Below are 7,428 nucleotides of genomic sequence, written 5' to 3' on the forward strand. Positions count from 1 at the left end.
CTTGAATGTCTGCTGCCTCTCAGTTTCTCCATCTCCTCCACTTTCTTTGCCTCTTCGAGGTCTTTGCTTAAACAACATCAATCTGTGATGTTTGGGCTTTGGTTAATAATAATAATAACACAAAAATGGAGACAAAGGAGAAGGAGGAGGAGGAAGAGGAGGAAGAAAAAAATCATCTGGACTAGTGATATAGCTCTGTTACAAACGGGGAGGATGAAGGAAGATGGCGCTAGTGCTAAAGAGGAGAAAGGGGTATTTTCACAAATAGGAGGCAACTTTGAACTTTAAGGAGCTGACTAGAAAACTCAAATCATAGTGTTTTATTTGGAAATCATCTTAATGATTCTATAATAATGCCTAACATTTGTAAAGGTTTTACATTTCTCATCCACTATTGCATTTATTAGTAAGCACAGCCTTGTCAGATACGTGTTAGCAGATGCCCATTTTACAGATGAGTAAACTGAGGTTAAAGAGGTTCAGTAACCTGGAGTTGGCTGGTTGACAACTCCACCTTAACGCTGGTAGATTTTTAGCAACTGGGGGCCAGGGCCCAGCCCAGAATTTCACATTCATAGGTGTTTCATAAGTGTTTGTTTTAGGAATAGGTGAATTAAGTTATACACTGGAAAAATAAATGAGTCATGTTGCATACACTGGGAGAATTGTGCGTGTGTGTGCACTCGCGCGTGGTGAAGAGGTAGTGGGGACAGGCAGGAGGAGATGAGAGCTGCAGAATCTACAGGGGAAATTAGCTCATCCGTCTAGTTGCACAGAGTGCTCCCATAAATCAGATACAGAACATCACTGGCAACTTTTGGCATCAAATTGGGATGTGTGGAAATCTTATCAAAGCCACTCAGCCAGAGTCGAGGCTGAGATGGAGGCATGGTTCTGATCACTATTAGAAAAATCCCCAGAAGCAGTTTGGAGGGTGCTAGTCAATTTACTCCTTCTCTTCCATTCCCCACTAGTGGAGACGCTTGCCTCCTTATATGAGTTAAGATCTCTGGACAAATAAACTGGGTGGAAGGCGATGGTCAGTGGAGTGCGGATGCAGAAGTCCTCGTTCTCCATCCTCCAGCTTTCCTTACTATTAGGTTGTGGATTAAGACTGATTTAAAAATTAACTTAATTAAAATAAGATACTTTAAAAAACAAGTTCCGGCAAGTGAAGTATTGGCTCTCCCTCTCTTTCCCTCTCCCGATCTCTCCCTCCCTCTGCTTCTTCCCTTCTTTCTTTCTTCCCCACCCCCCGCCTCATGAATTCCTTTTATTCCCCTCTATTTGTGATCCCGGCAAGCCATTTCAGCCGAAGCTAGAGCCCTTCCTCGTGAATGTACCGCTCAGGTGCTGTAGGGCGCTCCCAACGTGTGTATAATCAGCCCCGCAACACCATCTGTCATGACTTAGGCTTAATTAGAAAATGGGCAATGAAAAGGGAGACATCAAATGGGAGGAGAGGATGGGAGGAGCAGCCGAGGGAACAGCGCAGGAGTGTGGGCCTCCCCCCTCAGGAAGGGAGCGGGCAGGCCCTCAGGTGCAAGCACAGTTCCAGATCCCAGGGGAAAGAGTCTGCACCTCGGGTGGATGGGCCAGTTCAGTGGCTTTGAGGAACACCCGGCCTGGCCAGATATTGGTGGCAGGGACAGGGTAAGTCATTCTTAGGAGGGCTCTGAGTGGGACAAATTAAACGGGAGTAAACATCAGGGTATAAATTCCACCTAACTTCCCGATAACGTGCCAATAGCTAGGAAAGAATGAACAGAGGACTAGGTCCTGTGAGGCCCCCTCATTATACCCATGGCCCTTCCCATCACCTTCAGAAAAGCAAGCAAACTAGATTTGCCAGCAAATTTAGTTAAATTAGTCAAGCACATTTAATTTTTGCAAAGTTGAAAATAAAAAAAATCTGCTTTGGATTCACAGACACTACAAGTCAAGAGAAAGTTCAGACTGGTTACAAAAGCCTAATTTTCCCATCCTTGGCATTTCTCCTATAAATTGGGTGCTGGAGAGATGCAGTGACAATTCTCAGCCACTGTTACCTTTCTTTCCGTAGAAAGTTTATCTACCTACCATAGTAGTCAACTCACTCTCCAGGGAAATGTGGCCATAGGAGACTGGGAATTGTGAGTGCCTGTTGTATTAGTCACCCACACAATATTTATGTGTGTGAGAGCCGTGTCATAGCCTTCAGCACGTGTGCGCCTTAATGACTGGGTTGTGCTCATATTTATAGAGACCTGGTCACATGGTAGGCACTCAGTGACCAGTAAATAAAAAAGTAAATATGCCCAGGGCAATTACGGAGCTTCTGACACAATACGTGTGTATACTAAAGCTCTCCCACTGCTTTGAGTGACTTCGCATACGTTGGATACTGCTACTCTGAGAGTTCTTTCTTAACATAAATACTGTACAGAATTACGACGACCCACCTCATGATTTGCTACATAGTAAAATTTCCTTAATTGGGCCTAGCATTTTGGAATTTATATTAAGATACAGTGATCTTATTGGGTAAGAGGTTTGAATGAAGGGCTGTAATTTGGAAATCTGTACTTTTACGAGATTTATACTCATAATACAGTGTTTGTATAAATTGTAGTCCCAGATTCCTTTAGAAAATTTTCCTTATTAGTACGCCATTCATTCCTGAGTTTATAGCAAAAAAAAAAATACCGTAACATAATTATCAGTATTTTTTTGAACAAATCCTAGAGTTAGAATGTTTTTTAAAAATTAATTCAAGTGAGAAGCCTCATTCTAGATGAAAATGGGCACTGTTCATGGTGTCCAGAAATTGTTAATGTGGCTATATTGAGACACAGGTTATGCTTCCATCACAGTAAGTTTATTGCAGTGGTGACAATGAGACCTGCAACATTTTTTGTTAGGCTCATGAGTAAAAATTGGATGTAAAAAGATTTTTTAATATTAGAAATGATTAAGGAGTAATATACTTTTAGATCACTTGCCAAAATAGCAACGTGTACGCCTACAATTTAACTCCTAGGGCCCTAAAAAGTAAATTGGTTGAAGAAATTGGATCACAAAGATTACAGGTGGGGAATTTTTAAAGAATGTTCATATTCAAGTGGAAATCAAAGAAGCCGAACTAAAAGAATCATGAACTGACTGACATGACAACCGTGGATTGAGCAAAATTTCTTTTTAAAAGGGCTATCTTGAAGACTCAAAACTTTGGAGGAACTAAGGGGACTGGCAGTGGAAAGAATCACAACGTGTGAAATTACTTAAATAAAAATTTATTGACTTTAAATAAAAAAAAAAAATTAATTCAAGTGAGACTCACCATCTCCTGTCTTTCAAAATAATAAGATTTTACTCCAATTTGGGTCCAGTTCTTCAGCAGCTCTGTTTAGCCATGTGAGACGTAAGTTAGCAGAAGTCTTGGGGAGCAGATATGGTTGTTCAAGGTGACAAATCTGAAGTCAGGTGGGTCTAGACGCTGTTGGGTGGAAGCCATTACCACACACAGCTCTTCTCTCGGACCCTCTGTGGCCAAGAGATGCTTCACCTTTTCTACGGACTACAGTGCCCCCTGAGCCCACTTTGGTATCTTACTGGTTATTGCCTTTGTTCCCTCCCTGACCTGGTTACTACTATTCCTAGGTTATTAGTTTTCCCATAGCAACCAAATAAAGGTGGGATTGTCCCCTTCCTTTTCCCCATAACTCAGGAGTCTCAGCATTTTTATGAGGCTTCGTCTAAGGGGATTATAAGGAGGCCTGGAAAAGGCAAGCTTCTCTCCCTCCTCCCGAATTGCCGCTCCTGCTCAGCTGTTCTGGATAACTTTCCTGGAGCCCTCACTGCGTCTAGATTAGTTGTCTTTGCTCTCTTAGCCCGCTTATGAGCAACATGCAAAGAACGCAAGTTTTAGAGCCTGCGAAACCCAGGTTTGGATCCCAGTCCTAGTAATAATGGCAGTATAACCTTAGGCAAGTTTCTGAACATCTCTCAGTCTGTTTCCTCAAACAAAGGGGAAAATAAATCTCGATGGAGAGTAGTGGGAGATTAAAGACAACATGCACTAACATATGTAGTCCCAGAACAGTAACTGCACAAGGCCGGTAGCTGTTTTTAATATTACAGCACTTCCCACACTGTTCTGTGGTCACGTTTACCTGTCTATCATCTCCTCAGGACTGTGAGCTTTTAAGAGGGTATTTCTCTATCCCTGGAACCTTGGAGAAAAATCTGGCACAGAGTAGATATTCCATAAATGTTTTTTGGATGAATGAATCCCTGGATCAGTGGGAATGACTAGATCATCTTTAAATAGCCTGGCTTGGTTCGTGCATCACTCAGCAAGCTTATTTCTTGAGACCTTTTTGAGATTAGAGATCATTCTAAACAATGAGGAAATCAGAAAAAGGAAAAGAACCAAGTAAAGAAATTGGATTTGATATTTTTGTCCTTCAAATGTAGCATGCTTATAGGTAATGACAAAAACCACTATATGCAAAACTAGAAGTAATTGGCTGTATCAGAGGCCAGAACATACATATTCTGAGCATTAAAATAAGTGCAAAATGAAAAACTAAAACACTACAGGTTTTCTCTCCCTTGACTCCCAAGTATGTCTCATTTATCAGCAGGACGATTACTTCCAGGTACCATTCATGGGAAGCATTCAGATGTTATAGAAACTTGCAAAATGAACAACTGTTGGCATCTCCTTGGGAAGAAGGAAAAAACCCAAAGCTTTGACAGATTTTAAACCGCAGCCCTCTTGGGACACCCTAAATGGCTCATAAATACAGCTGGCGGAATATTGCGTACGTGTATTTTCCACTTACGCTCACCTCTGAGGTTCTGTTCTGGCCCCTTGAGAATCAATACACACAATAACAGAACTGCTGATGTATTAATCTTTTTTGCCGATCTAAACATTTTTTTCCTACCAAAATAGGAATAGGGCTGGGAGAGGACATGAAATCTAGACCACTATGAAAGTAATGGGGGGACAATTTCATTTCCAGACTTCAGGAAATATACTAAGTATTTCTCTTTTTCTCAGCTGGCTAAGGCATCTTGATAGAGTGCCCTGGCTGGCCCAGAGCCAGGGATTTCAGCTTATCATGAGCATCCTCTATCCTAGTTTTGTGACCTTTTTCAAACAAAGACATCCCTCCAGGTAAAACCTGAGCCAGAGGTTCCATTAGAACAATAAGACGCTCTCCAGAGCCATTGCTCCTGCCGAAAGGTTTTCGTTACTATGCTACATCCCATCATGGCAAAGGGATCTTTTTTTAGGTATTGAGAACTTTCACCTGTGAATACATTTCTTAAGGTGAAACTGGTGGTGAACATCCACAGGTCGGGAAGGAAAGATTTCCCTTGAGGAGGAGTCTGAAAGGCTAATGCCGTTACCTAAATTCTCAGGGTGAAATTAGTAACAAAATTGTGCTAAGGTGGGTCAGCGGAAGAAGCAAAGGAAGAGGTGGTGGGCCAGTTATGTCACGGTTTCCATTCTCCCTCCTCCAGCTTCTCTCAGAGATGAAGAGATTGACAGCAACTGGAGGGAAAAAAGTCAATTCCTTTATTTCTATTTGGGTTTTTCTTCTCTCGCTCCTCCTTAGAAAACTAATAAGATTATGATCTAAAAGATACACAGACGAATGATAGGCAATTTCCTCTGCCTCAAGATGAGGAGCGAAGTCAAAGGGCGGGGAGCCGCGGAGCATGGTTTTGGGGTCAGAGGGTGCTAGGTTTAAATGGCAGGCCCTTGGCTTCCCAGGGAATTCACTTCATCTCTAGGACCCCGTATCTTCTTCTTGAAAGTGGCAACGATTACATCAACCTTTCCAGTGTCGGGAAGGACAAATATCTTTTTCCTCACGTCTTCTAAATTCTTGGCTTGGACCCCTGTAACAAAACACAGAGTAACAAGAGAAAAGCATACACATTTGTTTAAGTTTTACAAGACACAGGATCCTTCATAAGGAAATGAAGATGTGAAGAAAGGTTAAACCTGAGTGTTTTTATGCCAGGTTTGATAAAGAGCAGCCAGTCGTGGAAAGATACGGCCGGACAAAGACTATGACGTAAGTGTAGTAAACTGGGGAGACTTAGCAAGGCCTGTGTGTTCAAATTCCTCTCTGTGTCCCTTCGTCTTAAGAAATAAGTATGCTCGTTTCCTCTGGGTATAGAGGAGGCACCTCTCACGTGAGTGTTCTATGACCTGCTTCAGGGAAAAGTCAGAAAGTCCTCCCTGCACGTGCCATTTCTCACATTCTTTCAGCTTGAAGGAATGCCAAGGTGCCGTATTTTGAAGTAGTGTGTCCTGAACCCCATCACCAATTTGCTGTGAGGATTAAATAAGATAATGAAAAGTGGTGGGCTTTGTTTTGTTACCACCCTGGGGGAATCTTTCATTGTGTGAGTCCTGGTGGGGAAGCAAGATTCTGGCCCCACAAGGGAAGCTGATTCTCTCAATATTCTCTCCCCTGGTTTCGCCTACCTGGGGCACAGCTGTGAGATCACTCCTGGTGGCTGCATTAGGGGTCCAGAGTCTTACGGTGGTGAAACTGGAAGTGGGTCTTGACCAGAGTGATCCTGTGACAAGATCCAGACTGTGTCCCCACTGCCCAGCCTTCCTTGGTTTCTGCCCATTTTCAGAGCTGTTTTCTAATCTTCAGTTCAATGAACTTCTGACACTGTTTCAATGCATTCCTTTTCTGCTCAGAGTTAAGTTGACAACTTTTGCTTGAATCTAGGAGCCCTGACCATTGCAATATGTGAAGTGCATAATGCAGCCAGGACGCATAGTAGGATGCTCATCAAAGTAGGCACTCAGTACGTGATACCCATTGCTATTATTAGCCTATTGACATATTACTACTCTTGGCATTCCAGGATTTCATGTTTGATGTCTTGAACTTTTCAAATGTTCACGAAGCATCATATTTTGCTGAGAAATAAAATTTAAATTGCCTTTGGAAAAATACACATCAGAGTATTTCTTAATTGTTTAATTTTTTGTAAGGAGCATCTATTATTTGTAATCATCAAAAATAATAAATATATTTCCATTATAGAAAGAAACATCGTTTTGATTTGAATTATATATACTCAGAAGCAGCAAAACTTTGGTGATTTATTGATCTCAAATTAACAACTAGCGTTCCCAGGTTAGGAGAAAGAGAAATATATTCTGTAATTGTTTTCTAGAACCGTACCCCATGGATGCTCAGGATCTTCTGGTGGAATTGAGCTGTGCCAAAGAGCCTTCAATGGTTAAAGAAAGAAAGTCTATGAAAACAAAGTTTAAGATTCTGAGATAAAGCCTGCGTTACAACGTACATGCAACTAATAATCTACTGATACAGCCGTTTGGTCCATTTGCAAACTTGGGTATGCATGAACCAGCACCAGAGCACCTTGTCAGTCAGCCAAGTC

The 7,428-nt window shown here is 41.9% G+C and overlaps 1 non-coding gene across 1 annotated transcript; it reads left to right on the forward strand.

Annotated features, from left to right (window-relative positions):
• Positions 1 to 2,760: 2,760 nt before the first annotated feature.
• On the forward strand, positions 2,761 to 2,892 carry LOC147915372 (small nucleolar RNA SNORA1). Its single transcript, XR_015554202.1, has one exon. It is a non-coding gene; the product is annotated as a small nucleolar RNA SNORA1 (small nucleolar RNA).
• Positions 2,893 to 7,428: the final 4,536 nt, after the last annotated feature.

This window comes from Ceratotherium simum, chromosome 13 (genome assembly GCF_057802395.1).
Source record: "Ceratotherium simum simum isolate JZ-2026a chromosome 13, ASM5780239v1, whole genome shotgun sequence".
Classification (NCBI taxonomy): domain Eukaryota; kingdom Metazoa; phylum Chordata; class Mammalia; order Perissodactyla; family Rhinocerotidae; genus Ceratotherium; species Ceratotherium simum.